We start from the raw sequence: 18,950 nt of genomic DNA on the forward strand, positions 1-18,950 counted from the left end.
TAAAAGGCTGCTGTTGATAACAAGGGCATTTGCTAAATAGATGGTGTGTGTGCAACAATATACTGAAAGGTCAATTATATTGTGCAGCTTATCTCACCACCTGTAGTTATTTAGGTGAAAGCTCCAAAATGCTTGCCTAATATGTCTGTTTATCCAAAAGGAAGTAAAAAGGGAGAGCTAGAAAGATAGCATTGCATCACATTACATGGCAATGCAATGCACAGTTGCTGAAGTTGAACCAAAATGAGCTTGTAATCTGGCTTCTGCAACTTTGAACATGAAAAATCCAATGAGGAGAAGAAAAGCAAAGCCAAAGAGTCCATCCCAAAATCCGACAAACAAGCAAAATGAACAAAAAACATTGAATTCAATTCTTTCTGATTTTAGAAACTGCATTAAAGAAGGGGTGCACCGGTCCTGGAGATACTGCAATACCAGGTCAATGCGTGGAGTGGACAGAGCAAGCTCTTTTTCCATCTCCCTGTTCTAAAAATCCATTTAATATATGGTCCCCAGATAGGGGACGTATCAGATATTAAACTGATAAGAACAGATACTACACTTGATCTTAGCCAAAAGGCCGAGAAGCGATAACCAGAATTGGTTTCAAACTACGGAGCCACCCAAGGATCCTGAAAAGTCCATTTGTGGAGATGAGCTCCTGGACTCCCGTTAAGAAGACATGTTGTCAACCTCTAGATCCCTTACATGCCTGCACTTTTCGGCTTGCTGCTGCTGCAATCCACGCGTTTTAGATCTGCATAACTCCACCTCTTTAAACACAGCACCTTCACCCCCTGCTGTTCCCACCCGCCTCAACACCGTTGGAAGGGAGGAGAACCAATTAAGGCGGGGGGTGGGGTGGAACGAGCAGCTGTCTACCCTTAGCAGGAGGGCTCCTGATTACATACCTCTCCTGCTGCTGCTGCTGCTGGCTGTCCAGCAGCAGACTGAAGGTGGCTGCTGCTGTGCACAGGTATATAAAGGCTCAGAGCCTATTATGACACGCGCAGCCAGCGTTCCATTGCCACATTCCATCTACTGCAGGCAGGATACCTGGCTGGCTGAATGTCGCTGAGAAGCTCACAGAGACCGCCATAAGCAACAGTTTAACAGAATGCCACAGACTAATCAACCAAACTTTTTGGGTTGGGTTCTCTTTTATAGTCTGCAGGCATTAAATGAAAGAAGTCAGTGTTCCAGCAGAAGGAGACAACGTTTCAGAAAAGGCATTGTAGCAAACCAAAAAAGAAATTTTAAGTGCAGCAGAGTAACCAGCGCACATACCTGTTAGCTCAGGTGAGTTTAAAAGGCTGCTGTTGATAACAAGGGCATTTGCTAAATAGATGGTGTGTGTGCAACAATATACTGAAAGGTCAATTATATTGTGCAGCTTATCTCACCACCTGTAGTTATTTAGGTGAAAGCTCCAAAATGCTTGCCTAATATGTCTGTTTATCCAAAAGGAAGTAAAAAGGGAGAGCTAGAAAGATAGCATTGCATCACATTACATGGCAATGCAATGCACAGTTGCTGAAGTTGAACCAAAATGAGCTTGTAATCTGGCTTCTGCAACTTTGAACATGAAAAATCCAATGAGGAGAAGAAAAGCAAAGCCAAAGAGTCCATCCCAAAATCCGACAAACAAGCAAAATGAACAAAAAACATTGAATTCAATTCTTTCTGATTTTAGAAACTGCATTAAAGAAGGGGTGCACCGGTCCTGGAGATACTGCAATACCAGGTCAATGCGTGGAGTGGACAGAGCAAGCTCTTTTTCCATCTCCCTGTTCTAAAAATCCATTTAATATATGGTCCCCAGATAGGGGACGTATCAGATATTAAACTGATAAGAACAGATACTACACTTGATCTTAGCCAAAAGGCCGAGAAGCGATAACCAGAATTGGTTTCAAACTACGGAGCCACCCAAGGATCCTGAAAAGTCCATTTGTGGAGATGAGCTCCTGGACTCCCGTTAAGAAGACATGTTGTCAACCTCTAGATCCCTTACATGCCTGCACTTTTCGGCTTGCTGCTGCTGCAATCCACGCGTTTTAGATCTGCATAACTCCACCTCTTTAAACACAGCACCTTCACCCCCTGCTGTTCCCACCCGCCTCAACACCGTTGGAAGGGAGGAGAACCAATTAAGGCGGGGGGTGGGGTGGAACGAGCAGCTGTCTACCCTTAGCAGGAGGGCTCCTGATTACATACCTCTCCTGCTGCTGCTGCTGCTGGCTGTCCAGCAGCAGACTGAAGGTGGCTGCTGCTGTGCACAGGTATATAAAGGCTCAGAGCCTATTATGACACGCGCAGCCAGCGTTCCATTGCCACATTCCATCTACTGCAGGCAGGATACCTGGCTGGCTGAATGTCGCTGAGAAGCTCACAGAGACCGCCATAAGCAACAGTTTAACAGAATGCCACAGACTAATCAACCAAACTTTTTGGGTTGGGTTCTCTTTTATAGTCTGCAGGCATTAAATGAAAGAAGTCAGTGTTCCAGCAGAAGGAGACAACGTTTCAGAAAAGGCATTGTAGCAAACCAAAAAAGAAATTTTAAGCGCAGCAGAGTAACCAGCGCACATACCTGTTAGCTCAGGTGAGTTTAAAAGGCTGCTGTTGATAACAAGGGCATTTGCTAAATAGATGGTGTGTGTGCAACAATATACTGAAAGGTCAATTATATTGTGCAGCTTATCTCACCACCTGTAGTTATTTAGGTGAAAGCTCCAAAATGCTTGCCTAATATGTCTGTTTATCCAAAAGGAAGTAAAAAGGGAGAGCTAGAAAGATAGCATTGCATCACATTACATGGCAATGCAATGCACAGTTGCTGAAGTTGAACCAAAATGAGCTTGTAATCTGGCTTCTGCAACTTTGAACATGAAAAATCCAATGAGGAGAAGAAAAGCAAAGCCAAAGAGTCCATCCCAAAATCCGACAAACAAGCAAAATGAACAAAAAACATTGAATTCAATTCTTTCTGATTTTAGAAACTGCATTAAAGAAGGGGTGCACCGGTCCTGGAGATACTGCAATACCAGGTCAATGCGTGGAGTGGACAGAGCAAGCTCTTTTTCCATCTCCCTGTTCTAAAAATCCATTTAATATATGGTCCCCAGATAGGGGACGTATCAGATATTAAACTGATAAGAACAGATACTACACTTGATCTTAGCCAAAAGGCCGAGAAGCGATAACCAGAATTGGTTTCAAACTACGGAGCCACCCAAGGATCCTGAAAAGTCCATTTGTGGAGATGAGCTCCTGGACTCCCGTTAAGAAGACATGTTGTCAACCTCTAGATCCCTTACATGCCTGCACTTTTCGGCTTGCTGCTGCTGCAATCCACGCGTTTTAGATCTGCATAACTCCACCTCTTTAAACACAGCACCTTCACCCCCTGCTGTTCCCACCCGCCTCAACACCGTTGGAAGGGAGGAGAACCAATTAAGGCGGGGGGTGGGGTGGAACGAGCAGCTGTCTACCCTTAGCAGGAGGGCTCCTGATTACATACCTCTCCTGCTGCTGCTGCTGCTGGCTGTCCAGCAGCAGACTGAAGGTGGCTGCTGCTGTGCACAGGTATATAAAGGCTCAGAGCCTATTATGACACGCGCAGCCAGCGTTCCATTGCCACATTCCATCTACTGCAGGCAGGATACCTGGCTGGCTGAATGTCGCTGAGAAGCTCACAGAGACCGCCATAAGCAACAGTTTAACAGAATGCCACAGACTAATCAACCAAACTTTTTGGGTTGGGTTCTCTTTTATAGTCTGCAGGCATTAAATGAAAGAAGTCAGTGTTCCAGCAGAAGGAGACAACGTTTCAGAAAAGGCATTGTAGCAAACCAAAAAAGAAATTTTAAGCGCAGCAGAGTAACCAGCGCACATACCTGTTAGCTCAGGTGAGTTTAAAAGGCTGCTGTTGATAACAAGGGCATTTGCTAAATAGATGGTGTGTGTGCAACAATATACTGAAAGGTCAATTATATTGTGCAGCTTATCTCACCACCTGTAGTTATTTAGGTGAAAGCTCCAAAATGCTTGCCTAATATGTCTGTTTATCCAAAAGGAAGTAAAAAGGGAGAGCTAGAAAGATAGCATTGCATCACATTACATGGCAATGCAATGCACAGTTGCTGAAGTTGAACCAAAATGAGCTTGTAATCTGGCTTCTGCAACTTTGAACATGAAAAATCCAATGAGGAGAAGAAAAGCAAAGCCAAAGAGTCCATCCCAAAATCCGACAAACAAGCAAAATGAACAAAAAACATTGAATTCAATTCTTTCTGATTTTAGAAACTGCATTAAAGAAGGGGTGCACCGGTCCTGGAGATACTGCAATACCAGGTCAATGCGTGGAGTGGACAGAGCAAGCTCTTTTTCCATCTCCCTGTTCTAAAAATCCATTTAATATATGGTCCCCAGATAGGGGACGTATCAGATATTAAACTGATAAGAACAGATACTACACTTGATCTTAGCCAAAAGGCCGAGAAGCGATAACCAGAATTGGTTTCAAACTACGGAGCCACCCAAGGATCCTGAAAAGTCCATTTGTGGAGATGAGCTCCTGGACTCCCGTTAAGAAGACATGTTGTCAACCTCTAGATCCCTTACATGCCTGCACTTTTCGGCTTGCTGCTGCTGCAATCCACGCGTTTTAGATCTGCATAACTCCACCTCTTTAAACACAGCACCTTCACCCCCTGCTGTTCCCACCCGCCTCAACACCGTTGGAAGGGAGGAGAACCAATTAAGGCGGGGGGTGGGGTGGAACGAGCAGCTGTCTACCCTTAGCAGGAGGGCTCCTGATTACATACCTCTCCTGCTGCTGCTGCTGCTGGCTGTCCAGCAGCAGACTGAAGGTGGCTGCTGCTGTGCACAGGTATATAAAGGCTCAGAGCCTATTATGACACGCGCAGCCAGCGTTCCATTGCCACATTCCATCTACTGCAGGCAGGATACCTGGCTGGCTGAATGTCGCTGAGAAGCTCACAGAGACCGCCATAAGCAACAGTTTAACAGAATGCCACAGACTAATCAACCAAACTTTTTGGGTTGGGTTCTCTTTTATAGTCTGCAGGCATTAAATGAAAGAAGTCAGTGTTCCAGCAGAAGGAGACAACGTTTCAGAAAAGGCATTGTAGCAAACCAAAAAAGAAATTTTAAGCGCAGCAGAGTAACCAGCGCACATACCTGTTAGCTCAGGTGAGTTTAAAAGGCTGCTGTTGATAACAAGGGCATTTGCTAAATAGATGGTGTGTGTGCAACAATATACTGAAAGGTCAATTATATTGTGCAGCTTATCTCACCACCTGTAGTTATTTAGGTGAAAGCTCCAAAATGCTTGCCTAATATGTCTGTTTATCCAAAAGGAAGTAAAAAGGGAGAGCTAGAAAGATAGCATTGCATCACATTACATGGCAATGCAATGCACAGTTGCTGAAGTTGAACCAAAATGAGCTTGTAATCTGGCTTCTGCAACTTTGAACATGAAAAATCCAATGAGGAGAAGAAAAGCAAAGCCAAAGAGTCCATCCCAAAATCCGACAAACAAGCAAAATGAACAAAAAACATTGAATTCAATTCTTTCTGATTTTAGAAACTGCATTAAAGAAGGGGTGCACCGGTCCTGGAGATACTGCAATACCAGGTCAATGCGTGGAGTGGACAGAGCAAGCTCTTTTTCCATCTCCCTGTTCTAAAAATCCATTTAATATATGGTCCCCAGATAGGGGACGTATCAGATATTAAACTGATAAGAACAGATACTACACTTGATCTTAGCCAAAAGGCCGAGAAGCGATAACCAGAATTGGTTTCAAACTACGGAGCCACCCAAGGATCCTGAAAAGTCCATTTGTGGAGATGAGCTCCTGGACTCCCGTTAAGAAGACATGTTGTCAACCTCTAGATCCCTTACATGCCTGCACTTTTCGGCTTGCTGCTGCTGCAATCCACGCGTTTTAGATCTGCATAACTCCACCTCTTTAAACACAGCACCTTCACCCCCTGCTGTTCCCACCCGCCTCAACACCGTTGGAAGGGAGGAGAACCAATTAAGGCGGGGGGTGGGGTGGAACGAGCAGCTGTCTACCCTTAGCAGGAGGGCTCCTGATTACATACCTCTCCTGCTGCTGCTGCTGCTGGCTGTCCAGCAGCAGACTGAAGGTGGCTGCTGCTGTGCACAGGTATATAAAGGCTCAGAGCCTATTATGACACGCGCAGCCAGCGTTCCATTGCCACATTCCATCTACTGCAGGCAGGATACCTGGCTGGCTGAATGTCGCTGAGAAGCTCACAGAGACCGCCATAAGCAACAGTTTAACAGAATGCCACAGACTAATCAACCAAACTTTTTGGGTTGGGTTCTCTTTTATAGTCTGCAGGCATTAAATGAAAGAAGTCAGTGTTCCAGCAGAAGGAGACAACGTTTCAGAAAAGGCATTGTAGCAAACCAAAAAAGAAATTTTAAGCGCAGCAGAGTAACCAGCGCACATACCTGTTAGCTCAGGTGAGTTTAAAAGGCTGCTGTTGATAACAAGGGCATTTGCTAAATAGATGGTGTGTGTGCAACAATATACTGAAAGGTCAATTATATTGTGCAGCTTATCTCACCACCTGTAGTTATTTAGGTGAAAGCTCCAAAATGCTTGCCTAATATGTCTGTTTATCCAAAAGGAAGTAAAAAGGGAGAGCTAGAAAGATAGCATTGCATCACATTACATGGCAATGCAATGCACAGTTGCTGAAGTTGAACCAAAATGAGCTTGTAATCTGGCTTCTGCAACTTTGAACATGAAAAATCCAATGAGGAGAAGAAAAGCAAAGCCAAAGAGTCCATCCCAAAATCCGACAAACAAGCAAAATGAACAAAAAACATTGAATTCAATTCTTTCTGATTTTAGAAACTGCATTAAAGAAGGGGTGCACCGGTCCTGGAGATACTGCAATACCAGGTCAATGCGTGGAGTGGACAGAGCAAGCTCTTTTTCCATCTCCCTGTTCTAAAAATCCATTTAATATATGGTCCCCAGATAGGGGACGTATCAGATATTAAACTGATAAGAACAGATACTACACTTGATCTTAGCCAAAAGGCCGAGAAGCGATAACCAGAATTGGTTTCAAACTACGGAGCCACCCAAGGATCCTGAAAAGTCCATTTGTGGAGATGAGCTCCTGGACTCCCGTTAAGAAGACATGTTGTCAACCTCTAGATCCCTTACATGCCTGCACTTTTCGGCTTGCTGCTGCTGCAATCCACGCGTTTTAGATCTGCATAACTCCACCTCTTTAAACACAGCACCTTCACCCCCTGCTGTTCCCACCCGCCTCAACACCGTTGGAAGGGAGGAGAACCAATTAAGGCGGGGGGTGGGGTGGAACGAGCAGCTGTCTACCCTTAGCAGGAGGGCTCCTGATTACATACCTCTCCTGCTGCTGCTGCTGCTGGCTGTCCAGCAGCAGACTGAAGGTGGCTGCTGCTGTGCACAGGTATATAAAGGCTCAGAGCCTATTATGACACGCGCAGCCAGCGTTCCATTGCCACATTCCATCTACTGCAGGCAGGATACCTGGCTGGCTGAATGTCGCTGAGAAGCTCACAGAGACCGCCATAAGCAACAGTTTAACAGAATGCCACAGACTAATCAACCAAACTTTTTGGGTTGGGTTCTCTTTTATAGTCTGCAGGCATTAAATGAAAGAAGTCAGTGTTCCAGCAGAAGGAGACAACGTTTCAGAAAAGGCATTGTAGCAAACCAAAAAAGAAATTTTAAGCGCAGCAGAGTAACCAGCGCACATACCTGTTAGCTCAGGTGAGTTTAAAAGGCTGCTGTTGATAACAAGGGCATTTGCTAAATAGATGGTGTGTGTGCAACAATATACTGAAAGGTCAATTATATTGTGCAGCTTATCTCACCACCTGTAGTTATTTAGGTGAAAGCTCCAAAATGCTTGCCTAATATGTCTGTTTATCCAAAAGGAAGTAAAAAGGGAGAGCTAGAAAGATAGCATTGCATCACATTACATGGCAATGCAATGCACAGTTGCTGAAGTTGAACCAAAATGAGCTTGTAATCTGGCTTCTGCAACTTTGAACATGAAAAATCCAATGAGGAGAAGAAAAGCAAAGCCAAAGAGTCCATCCCAAAATCCGACAAACAAGCAAAATGAACAAAAAACATTGAATTCAATTCTTTCTGATTTTAGAAACTGCATTAAAGAAGGGGTGCACCGGTCCTGGAGATACTGCAATACCAGGTCAATGCGTGGAGTGGACAGAGCAAGCTCTTTTTCCATCTCCCTGTTCTAAAAATCCATTTAATATATGGTCCCCAGATAGGGGACGTATCAGATATTAAACTGATAAGAACAGATACTACACTTGATCTTAGCCAAAAGGCCGAGAAGCGATAACCAGAATTGGTTTCAAACTACGGAGCCACCCAAGGATCCTGAAAAGTCCATTTGTGGAGATGAGCTCCTGGACTCCCGTTAAGAAGACATGTTGTCAACCTCTAGATCCCTTACATGCCTGCACTTTTCGGCTTGCTGCTGCTGCAATCCACGCGTTTTAGATCTGCATAACTCCACCTCTTTAAACACAGCACCTTCACCCCCTGCTGTTCCCACCCGCCTCAACACCGTTGGAAGGGAGGAGAACCAATTAAGGCGGGGGGTGGGGTGGAACGAGCAGCTGTCTACCCTTAGCAGGAGGGCTCCTGATTACATACCTCTCCTGCTGCTGCTGCTGCTGGCTGTCCAGCAGCAGACTGAAGGTGGCTGCTGCTGTGCACAGGTATATAAAGGCTCAGAGCCTATTATGACACGCGCAGCCAGCGTTCCATTGCCACATTCCATCTACTGCAGGCAGGATACCTGGCTGGCTGAATGTCGCTGAGAAGCTCACAGAGACCGCCATAAGCAACAGTTTAACAGAATGCCACAGACTAATCAACCAAACTTTTTGGGTTGGGTTCTCTTTTATAGTCTGCAGGCATTAAATGAAAGAAGTCAGTGTTCCAGCAGAAGGAGACAACGTTTCAGAAAAGGCATTGTAGCAAACCAAAAAAGAAATTTTAAGCGCAGCAGAGTAACCAGCGCACATACCTGTTAGCTCAGGTGAGTTTAAAAGGCTGCTGTTGATAACAAGGGCATTTGCTAAATAGATGGTGTGTGTGCAACAATATACTGAAAGGTCAATTATATTGTGCAGCTTATCTCACCACCTGTAGTTATTTAGGTGAAAGCTCCAAAATGCTTGCCTAATATGTCTGTTTATCCAAAAGGAAGTAAAAAGGGAGAGCTAGAAAGATAGCATTGCATCACATTACATGGCAATGCAATGCACAGTTGCTGAAGTTGAACCAAAATGAGCTTGTAATCTGGCTTCTGCAACTTTGAACATGAAAAATCCAATGAGGAGAAGAAAAGCAAAGCCAAAGAGTCCATCCCAAAATCCGACAAACAAGCAAAATGAACAAAAAACATTGAATTCAATTCTTTCTGATTTTAGAAACTGCATTAAAGAAGGGGTGCACCGGTCCTGGAGATACTGCAATACCAGGTCAATGCGTGGAGTGGACAGAGCAAGCTCTTTTTCCATCTCCCTGTTCTAAAAATCCATTTAATATATGGTCCCCAGATAGGGGACGTATCAGATATTAAACTGATAAGAACAGATACTACACTTGATCTTAGCCAAAAGGCCGAGAAGCGATAACCAGAATTGGTTTCAAACTACGGAGCCACCCAAGGATCCTGAAAAGTCCATTTGTGGAGATGAGCTCCTGGACTCCCGTTAAGAAGACATGTTGTCAACCTCTAGATCCCTTACATGCCTGCACTTTTCGGCTTGCTGCTGCTGCAATCCACGCGTTTTAGATCTGCATAACTCCACCTCTTTAAACACAGCACCTTCACCCCCTGCTGTTCCCACCCGCCTCAACACCGTTGGAAGGGAGGAGAACCAATTAAGGCGGGGGGTGGGGTGGAACGAGCAGCTGTCTACCCTTAGCAGGAGGGCTCCTGATTACATACCTCTCCTGCTGCTGCTGCTGCTGGCTGTCCAGCAGCAGACTGAAGGTGGCTGCTGCTGTGCACAGGTATATAAAGGCTCAGAGCCTATTATGACACGCGCAGCCAGCGTTCCATTGCCACATTCCATCTACTGCAGGCAGGATACCTGGCTGGCTGAATGTCGCTGAGAAGCTCACAGAGACCGCCATAAGCAACAGTTTAACAGAATGCCACAGACTAATCAACCAAACTTTTTGGGTTGGGTTCTCTTTTATAGTCTGCAGGCATTAAATGAAAGAAGTCAGTGTTCCAGCAGAAGGAGACAACGTTTCAGAAAAGGCATTGTAGCAAACCAAAAAAGAAATTTTAAGCGCAGCAGAGTAACCAGCGCACATACCTGTTAGCTCAGGTGAGTTTAAAAGGCTGCTGTTGATAACAAGGGCATTTGCTAAATAGATGGTGTGTGTGCAACAATATACTGAAAGGTCAATTATATTGTGCAGCTTATCTCACCACCTGTAGTTATTTAGGTGAAAGCTCCAAAATGCTTGCCTAATATGTCTGTTTATCCAAAAGGAAGTAAAAAGGGAGAGCTAGAAAGATAGCATTGCATCACATTACATGGCAATGCAATGCACAGTTGCTGAAGTTGAACCAAAATGAGCTTGTAATCTGGCTTCTGCAACTTTGAACATGAAAAATCCAATGAGGAGAAGAAAAGCAAAGCCAAAGAGTCCATCCCAAAATCCGACAAACAAGCAAAATGAACAAAAAACATTGAATTCAATTCTTTCTGATTTTAGAAACTGCATTAAAGAAGGGGTGCACCGGTCCTGGAGATACTGCAATACCAGGTCAATGCGTGGAGTGGACAGAGCAAGCTCTTTTTCCATCTCCCTGTTCTAAAAATCCATTTAATATATGGTCCTCAGATAGGGGACGTATCAGATATTAAACTGATAAGAACAGATACTACACTTGATCTTAGCCAAAAGGCCGAGAAGCGATAACCAGAATTGGTTTCAAACTACGGAGCCACCCAAGGATCCTGAAAAGTCCATTTGTGGAGATGAGCTCCTGGACTCCCGTTAAGAAGACATGTTGTCAACCTCTAGATCCCTTACATGCCTGCACTTTTCGGCTTGCTGCTGCTGCAATCCACGCGTTTTAGATCTGCATAACTCCACCTCTTTAAACACAGCACCTTCACCCCCTGCTGTTCCCACCCGCCTCAACACCGTTGGAAGGGAGGAGAACCAATTAAGGCGGGGGGTGGGGTGGAACGAGCAGCTGTCTACCCTTAGCAGGAGGGCTCCTGATTACATACCTCTCCTGCTGCTGCTGCTGCTGGCTGTCCAGCAGCAGACTGAAGGTGGCTGCTGCTGTGCACAGGTATATAAAGGCTCAGAGCCTATTATGACACGCGCAGCCAGCGTTCCATTGCCACATTCCATCTACTGCAGGCAGGATACCTGGCTGGCTGAATGTCGCTGAGAAGCTCACAGAGACCGCCATAAGCAACAGTTTAACAGAATGCCACAGACTAATCAACCAAACTTTTTGGGTTGGGTTCTCTTTTATAGTCTGCAGGCATTAAATGAAAGAAGTCAGTGTTCCAGCAGAAGGAGACAACGTTTCAGAAAAGGCATTGTAGCAAACCAAAAAAGAAATTTTAAGCGCAGCAGAGTAACCAGCGCACATACCTGTTAGCTCAGGTGAGTTTAAAAGGCTGCTGTTGATAACAAGGGCATTTGCTAAATAGATGGTGTGTGTGCAACAATATACTGAAAGGTCAATTATATTGTGCAGCTTATCTCACCACCTGTAGTTATTTAGGTGAAAGCTCCAAAATGCTTGCCTAATATGTCTGTTTATCCAAAAGGAAGTAAAAAGGGAGAGCTAGAAAGATAGCATTGCATCACATTACATGGCAATGCAATGCACAGTTGCTGAAGTTGAACCAAAATGAGCTTGTAATCTGGCTTCTGCAACTTTGAACATGAAAAATCCAATGAGGAGAAGAAAAGCAAAGCCAAAGAGTCCATCCCAAAATCCGACAAACAAGCAAAATGAACAAAAAACATTGAATTCAATTCTTTCTGATTTTAGAAACTGCATTAAAGAAGGGGTGCACCGGTCCTGGAGATACTGCAATACCAGGTCAATGCGTGGAGTGGACAGAGCAAGCTCTTTTTCCATCTCCCTGTTCTAAAAATCCATTTAATATATGGTCCCCAGATAGGGGACGTATCAGATATTAAACTGATAAGAACAGATACTACACTTGATCTTAGCCAAAAGGCCGAGAAGCGATAACCAGAATTGGTTTCAAACTACGGAGCCACCCAAGGATCCTGAAAAGTCCATTTGTGGAGATGAGCTCCTGGACTCCCGTTAAGAAGACATGTTGTCAACCTCTAGATCCCTTACATGCCTGCACTTTTCGGCTTGCTGCTGCTGCAATCCACGCGTTTTAGATCTGCATAACTCCACCTCTTTAAACACAGCACCTTCACCCCCTGCTGTTCCCACCCGCCTCAACACCGTTGGAAGGGAGGAGAACCAATTAAGGCGGGGGGTGGGGTGGAACGAGCAGCTGTCTACCCTTAGCAGGAGGGCTCCTGATTACATACCTCTCCTGCTGCTGCTGCTGCTGGCTGTCCAGCAGCAGACTGAAGGTGGCTGCTGCTGTGCACAGGTATATAAAGGCTCAGAGCCTATTATGACACGCGCAGCTAGCGTTCCATTGCCACATTCCATCTACTGCAGGCAGGATACCTGGCTGGCTGAATGTCGCTGAGAAGCTCACAGAGACCGCCATAAGCAACAGTTTAACAGAATGCCACAGACTAATCAACCAAACTTTTTGGGTTGGGTTCTCTTTTATAGTCTGCAGGCATTAAATGAAAGAAGTCAGTGTTCCAGCAGAAGGAGACAACGTTTCAGAAAAGGCATTGTAGCAAACCAAAAAAGAAATTTTAAGCGCAGCAGAGTAACCAGCGCACATACCTGTTAGCTCAGGTGAGTTTAAAAGGCTGCTGTTGATAACAAGGGCATTTGCTAAATAGATGGTGTGTGTGCAACAATATACTGAAAGGTCAATTATATTGTGCAGCTTATCTCACCACCTGTAGTTATTTAGGTGAAAGCTCCAAAATGCTTGCCTAATATGTCTGTTTATCCAAAAGGAAGTAAAAAGGGAGAGCTAGAAAGATAGCATTGCATCACATTACATGGCAATGCAATGCACAGTTGCTGAAGTTGAACCAAAATGAGCTTGTAATCTGGCTTCTGCAACTTTGAACATGAAAAATCCAATGAGGAGAAGAAAAGCAAAGCCAAAGAGTCCATCCCAAAATCCGACAAACAAGCAAAATGAACAAAAAACATTGAATTCAATTCTTTCTGATTTTAGAAACTGCATTAAAGAAGGGGTGCACCGGTCCTGGAGATACTGCAATACCAGGTCAATGCGTGGAGTGGACAGAGCAAGCTCTTTTTCCATCTCCCTGTTCTAAAAATCCATTTAATATATGGTCCCCAGATAGGGGACGTATCAGATATTAAACTGATAAGAACAGATACTACACTTGATCTTAGCCAAAAGGCCGAGAAGCGATAACCAGAATTGGTTTCAAACTACGGAGCCACCCAAGGATCCTGAAAAGTCCATTTGTGGAGATGAGCTCCTGGACTCCCGTTAAGAAGACATGTTGTCAACCTCTAGATCCCTTACATGCCTGCACTTTTCGGCTTGCTGCTGCTGCAATCCACGCGTTTTAGATCTGCATAACTCCACCTCTTTAAACACAGCACCTTCACCCCCTGCTGTTCCCACCCGCCTCAACACCGTTGGAAGGGAGGAGAACCAATTAAGGCGGGGGGTGGGGTGGAACGAGCAGCTGTCTACCCTTAGCAGGAGGGCTCCTGATTACATACCTCTCCTGCTGCTGCTGCTGCTGGCTGTCCAGCAGCAGACTGAAGGTGGCTGCTGCTGTGCACAGGTATATAAAGGCTCAGAGCCTATTATGACACGCGCAGCCAGCGTTCCATTGCCACATTCCATCTACTGCAGGCAGGATACCTGGCTGGCTGAATGTCGCTGAGAAGCTCACAGAGACCGCCATAAGCAACAGTTTAACAGAATGCCACAGACTAATCAACCAAACTTTTTGGGTTGGGTTCTCTTTTATAGTCTGCAGGCATTAAATGAAAGAAGTCAGTGTTCCAGCAGAAGGAGACAACGTTTCAGAAAAGGCATTGTAGCAAACCAAAAAAGAAATTTTAAGCGCAGCAGAGTAACCAGCGCACATACCTGTTAGCTCAGGTGAGTTTAAAAGGCTGCTGTTGATAACAAGGGCATTTGCTAAATAGATGGTGTGTGTGCAACAATATACTGAAAGGTCAATTATATTGTGCAGCTTATCTCACCACCTGTAGTTATTTAGGTGAAAGCTCCAAAATGCTTGCCTAATATGTCTGTTTATCCAAAAGGAAGTAAAAAGGGAGAGCTAGAAAGATAGCATTGCATCACATTACATGGCAATGCAATGCACAGTTGCTGAAGTTGAACCAAAATGAGCTTGTAATCTGGCTTCTGCAACTTTGAACATGAAAAATCCAATGAGGAGAAGAAAAGCAAAGCCAAAGAGTCCATCCCAAAATCCGACAAACAAGCAAAATGAACAAAAAACATTGAATTCAATTCTTTCTGATTTTAGAAACTGCATTAAAGAAGGGGTGCACCAGTCCTGGAGATACTGCAATACCAGGTCAATGCGTGGAGTGGACAGAGCAAGCTCTTTTTCCATCTCCCTGTTCTAAAAATCCATTTAATATATGGTCCCCAGATAGGGGACGTATCAGATATTAAACTGATAAGAACAGATACTACACTTGATCTTAGCCAAAAGGCCGAGAAGCGATAACCAGAATTGGTTTCAAACTACGGAGCCACCCAAGGATCCTGAAAAGTCCATTTGTGGAGATGAGCTCCTGGACTCCCGTTAAGAAGACATGTTGTCAACCTCTAGATCCCTTACATGCCTGCACTTTTCGGCTTGCTGCTGCTGCAATCCACGCGTTTTAGATCTGCATAACTCCACCTCTTTAAACACAGCACCTTCACCCCCTGCTGTTCCCACCCGCCTCAACACCGTTGGAAGGGAGGAGAACCAATTAAGGCGGGGGGTGGGGTGGAACGAGCAGCTGTCTACCCTTAGCAGGAGGGCTCCTGATTACATACCTCTCCTGCTGCTGCTGCTGCTGGCTGTCCAGCAGCAGACTGAAGGTGGCTGCTGCTGTGCACAGGTATATAAAGGCTCAGAGCCTATTATGACACGCGCAGCCAGCGTTCCATTGCCACATTCCATCTACTGCAGGCAGGATACCTGGCTGGCTGAATGTCGCTGAGAAGCTCACAGAGACCGCCATAAGCAACAGTTTAACAGAATGCCACAGACTAATCAACCAAACTTTTTGGGTTGGGTTCTCTTTTATAGTCTGCAGGCATTAAATGAAAGAAGTCAGTGTTCCAGCAGAAGGAGACAACGTTTCAGAAAAGGCATTGTAGCAAACCAAAAAAGAAATTTTAAGCGCAGCAGAGTAACCAGCGCACATACCTGTTAGCTCAGGTGAGTTTAAAAGGCTGCTGTTGATAACAAGGGCATTTGCTAAATAGATGGTGTGTGTGCAACAATATACTGAAAGGTCAATTATATTGTGCAGCTTATCTCACCACCTGTAGTTATTTAGGTGAAAGCTCCAAAATGCTTGCCTAATATGTCTGTTTATCCAAAAGGAAGTAAAAAGGGAGAGCTAGAAAGATAGCATTGCATCACATTACATGGCAATGCAATGCACAGTTGCTGAAGTTGAACCAAAATGAGCTTGTAATCTGGCTTCTGCAACTTTGAACATGAAAAATCCAATGAGGAGAAGAAAAGCAAAGCCAAAGAGTCCATCCCAAAATCCGACAAACAAGCAAAATGAACAAAAAACATTGAATTCAATTCTTTCTGATTTTAGAAACTGCATTAAAGAAGGGGTGCACCGGTCCTGGAGATACTGCAATACCAGGTCAATGCGTGGAGTGGACAGAGCAAGCTCTTTTTCCATCTCCCTGTTCTAAAAATCCATTTAATATATGGTCCCCAGATAGGGGACGTATCAGATATTAAACTGATAAGAACAGATACTACACTTGATCTTAGCCAAAAGGCCGAGAAGCGATAACCAGAATTGGTTTCAAACTACGGAGCCACCCAAGGATCCTGAAAAGTCCATTTGTGGAGATGAGCTCCTGGACTCCCGTTAAGAAGACATGTTGTCAACCTCTAGATCCCTTACATGCCTGCACTTTTCGGCTTGCTGCTGCTGCAATCCACGCGTTTTAGATCTGCATAACTCCACCTCTTTAAACACAGCACCTTCGCCCCCTGCTGTTCCCACCCGCCTCAACACCGTTGGAAGGGAGGAGAACCAATTAAGGCGGGGGGTGGGGTGGAACGAGCAGCTGTCTACCCTTAGCAGGAGGGCTCCTGATTACATACCTCTCCTGCTGCTGCTGCTGCTGGCTGTCCAGCAGCAGACTGAAGGTGGCTGCTGCTGTGCACAGGTATATAAAGGCTCAGAGCCTATTATGACACGCGCAGCCAGCGTTCCATTGCCACATTCCATCTACTGCAGGCAGGATACCTGGCTGGCTGAATGTCGCTGAGAAGCTCACAGAGACCGCCATAAGCAACAGTTTAACAGAATGCCACAGACTAATCAACCAAACTTTTTGGGTTGGGTTCTCTTTTATAGTCTGCAGGCATTAAATGAAAGAAGTCAGTGTTCCAGCAGAAGGAGACAACGTTTCAGAAAAGGCATTGTAGCAAACCAAAAAAGAAATTTTAAGCGCAGCAGAGTAACCAGCGCACATACCTGTTAGCTCAGGTGAGTTTAAAAGGCTGCTGTTGATAACAAGGGCATTTGCTAAATAGATGGTGTGTGTGCAACAATATACTGAAAGGTCAATTATATTGTGCAGCTTATCTCACCACCTGTAGTTATTTAGGTGAAAGCTCCAAAATGCTTGCCTAATATGTCTGTTTATCCAAAAGGAAGTAAAAAGGGAGAGCTAGAAAGATAGCATTGCATCACATTACATGGCAATGCAATGCACAGTTGCTGAAGTTGAACCAAAATGAGCTTGTAATCTGGCTTCTGCAACTTTGAACATGAAAAATCCAATGAGGAGAAGAAAAGCAAAGCCAAAGAGTCCATCCCAAAATCCGACAAACAAGCAAAATGAACAAAAAACATTGAATTCAATTCTTTCTGATTTTAGAAACTGCATTAAAGAAGGGGTGCACCGGTCCTGGAGATACTGCAATACCAGGTCAATGCGTGGAGTGGACAGAGCAAGCTCTTTTTCCATCTCCCTGTTCTAAAAATCCATTTAATATATGGTCCCCAGATAGGGGACGTATCAGATATTAAACTGATAAGAACAGATACTACACTTGATCTTAGCCAAAAGGCCGAGAAGCGATAACCAGAATTGGTTTCAAACTACGGAGCCACCCAAGGATCCTGAAAAGTCCATTTGTGGAGATGAGCTCCTGGACTCCCGTTAAGAAGACATGTTGTCAACCTCTAGATCCCTTACATGCCTGCACTTTTCGGCTTGCTGCTGCTGCAATCCACGCGTTTTAGATCTGCATAACTACACCTCTTTAAACACAGCACCTTCACCCCCTGCTGTTCCCACCCGCCTCAACACCGTTGGAAGGGAGGAGAACCAATTAAGGCGGGGGGTGGGGTGGAACGAGCAGCTGTCTACCCTTAGCAGGAGGGCTCCTGATTACATACCTCTCCTGCTGCTGCTGCTGCTGGCTGTCCAGCAGCAGACTGAAGGTGGCTGCTGCTGTGCACAGGTATATAAAGGCTCAGAGCCTATTATGACACGCGCAGCCAGCGTTCCATTGCCACATTCCATCTACTGCAGGCAGGATACCTGGCTGGCTGAATGTCGCTGAGAAGCTCACAGAGACCGCCATAAGCAACAGTTTAACAGAATGCCACAGACTAATCAACCAAACTTTTTGGGTTGGGTTCTCTTTTATAGTCTGCAGGCATTAAATGAAAGAAGTCAGTGTTCCAGCAGAAGGAGACAACGTTTCAGAAAAGGCATTGTAGCAAACCAAAAAAGAAATTTTAAGCGCAGCAGAGTAACCAGCGCACATACCTGTTAGCTCAGGTGAGTTTAAAAGGCTGCTGTTGATAACAAGGGCATTTGCTAAATAGATGGTGTGTGTGCAACAATATACTGAAAGGTCAATTATATTGTGCAGCTTATCTCACCACCTGTAGTTATTTAGGTGAAAGCTCCAAAATGCTTGCCTAATATGTCTGTTTATCCAAAAGGAAGTAAAAAGGGAGAGCTAGAAAGATAGCATTGCATCACATTACATGGCAATGCAATGCACAGTTGCTGAAGTTGAACCAAAATGAGCTTGTAATCTGGCTTCTGCAACTTTGAACATGAAAAATCCAATGAGGAGAAGAAAAGCAAAGCCAAAGAGTCCATCCCAAAATCCGACAAACAAGCAAAATGAACAAAAAACATTGAATTCAATTCTTTCTGATTTTAGAAACTGCATTAAAGAAGGGGTGCACCGGTCCTGGAGATACTGCAATACCAGGTCAATGCGTGGAGTGGACAGAGCAAGCTCTTTTTCCATCTCCCTGTTCTAAAAATCCATTTAATATATGGTCCCCAGATAGGGGACGTATCAGATATTAAACTGATAAGAACAGATACTACACTTGATCTTAGCCAAAAGGCCGAGAAGCGATAACCAGAATTGGTTTCAAACTACGGAGCCACCCAAGGATCCTGAAAAGTCCATTTGTGGAGATGAGCTCCTGGA

At 44.7% G+C, this 18,950-nt stretch overlaps 15 non-coding genes across 15 annotated transcripts; all 15 read right to left on the reverse strand.

The window, feature by feature from the left end:
- Positions 1 to 401: 401 nt before the first annotated feature.
- On the reverse strand, positions 402 to 592 carry LOC141232182 (U2 spliceosomal RNA). The gene has a single exon (XR_012298441.1). It is a non-coding gene; the product is annotated as a U2 spliceosomal RNA (small nuclear RNA).
- Positions 593 to 1,707: 1,115 nt separating this feature from the next.
- On the reverse strand, positions 1,708 to 1,898 carry LOC141232183 (U2 spliceosomal RNA). Its single transcript, XR_012298442.1, has one exon. It is a non-coding gene; the product is annotated as a U2 spliceosomal RNA (small nuclear RNA).
- Positions 1,899 to 3,013: 1,115 nt separating this feature from the next.
- Positions 3,014 to 3,204, reverse strand: LOC141232184 (U2 spliceosomal RNA). Its single transcript, XR_012298443.1, has one exon. It is a non-coding gene; the product is annotated as a U2 spliceosomal RNA (small nuclear RNA).
- Positions 3,205 to 4,319: 1,115 nt separating this feature from the next.
- LOC141232185 (U2 spliceosomal RNA) lies at positions 4,320 to 4,510 on the reverse strand. The gene has a single exon (XR_012298444.1). It is a non-coding gene; the product is annotated as a U2 spliceosomal RNA (small nuclear RNA).
- Positions 4,511 to 5,625: 1,115 nt separating this feature from the next.
- On the reverse strand, positions 5,626 to 5,816 carry LOC141232187 (U2 spliceosomal RNA). The gene has a single exon (XR_012298446.1). It is a non-coding gene; the product is annotated as a U2 spliceosomal RNA (small nuclear RNA).
- Positions 5,817 to 6,931: 1,115 nt separating this feature from the next.
- LOC141232188 (U2 spliceosomal RNA) lies at positions 6,932 to 7,122 on the reverse strand. The gene has a single exon (XR_012298447.1). It is a non-coding gene; the product is annotated as a U2 spliceosomal RNA (small nuclear RNA).
- Positions 7,123 to 8,237: 1,115 nt separating this feature from the next.
- On the reverse strand, positions 8,238 to 8,428 carry LOC141232189 (U2 spliceosomal RNA). The gene has a single exon (XR_012298448.1). It is a non-coding gene; the product is annotated as a U2 spliceosomal RNA (small nuclear RNA).
- A 1,115-nt stretch (positions 8,429 to 9,543) lies between these two features.
- LOC141232190 (U2 spliceosomal RNA) lies at positions 9,544 to 9,734 on the reverse strand. Its single transcript, XR_012298449.1, has one exon. It is a non-coding gene; the product is annotated as a U2 spliceosomal RNA (small nuclear RNA).
- Positions 9,735 to 10,849: 1,115 nt separating this feature from the next.
- LOC141231753 (U2 spliceosomal RNA) lies at positions 10,850 to 11,040 on the reverse strand. Its single transcript, XR_012298063.1, has one exon. It is a non-coding gene; the product is annotated as a U2 spliceosomal RNA (small nuclear RNA).
- A 1,115-nt stretch (positions 11,041 to 12,155) lies between these two features.
- Positions 12,156 to 12,346, reverse strand: LOC141232191 (U2 spliceosomal RNA). The gene has a single exon (XR_012298450.1). It is a non-coding gene; the product is annotated as a U2 spliceosomal RNA (small nuclear RNA).
- A 1,115-nt stretch (positions 12,347 to 13,461) lies between these two features.
- Positions 13,462 to 13,652, reverse strand: LOC141232192 (U2 spliceosomal RNA). Its single transcript, XR_012298451.1, has one exon. It is a non-coding gene; the product is annotated as a U2 spliceosomal RNA (small nuclear RNA).
- A 1,115-nt stretch (positions 13,653 to 14,767) lies between these two features.
- Positions 14,768 to 14,958, reverse strand: LOC141231709 (U2 spliceosomal RNA). The gene has a single exon (XR_012298020.1). It is a non-coding gene; the product is annotated as a U2 spliceosomal RNA (small nuclear RNA).
- Positions 14,959 to 16,073: 1,115 nt separating this feature from the next.
- On the reverse strand, positions 16,074 to 16,264 carry LOC141232193 (U2 spliceosomal RNA). Its single transcript, XR_012298452.1, has one exon. It is a non-coding gene; the product is annotated as a U2 spliceosomal RNA (small nuclear RNA).
- A 1,115-nt stretch (positions 16,265 to 17,379) lies between these two features.
- On the reverse strand, positions 17,380 to 17,570 carry LOC141232194 (U2 spliceosomal RNA). Its single transcript, XR_012298453.1, has one exon. It is a non-coding gene; the product is annotated as a U2 spliceosomal RNA (small nuclear RNA).
- A 1,115-nt stretch (positions 17,571 to 18,685) lies between these two features.
- On the reverse strand, positions 18,686 to 18,876 carry LOC141232195 (U2 spliceosomal RNA). Its single transcript, XR_012298454.1, has one exon. It is a non-coding gene; the product is annotated as a U2 spliceosomal RNA (small nuclear RNA).
- Positions 18,877 to 18,950: the final 74 nt, after the last annotated feature.

Source organism: Phyllobates terribilis, unplaced genomic scaffold (genome assembly GCF_046119375.1).
Source record: "Phyllobates terribilis strain yellow unplaced genomic scaffold, ASM4611937v1 Scaffold_538__1_contigs__length_1162401, whole genome shotgun sequence".
Classification (NCBI taxonomy): domain Eukaryota; kingdom Metazoa; phylum Chordata; class Amphibia; order Anura; family Dendrobatidae; genus Phyllobates; species Phyllobates terribilis.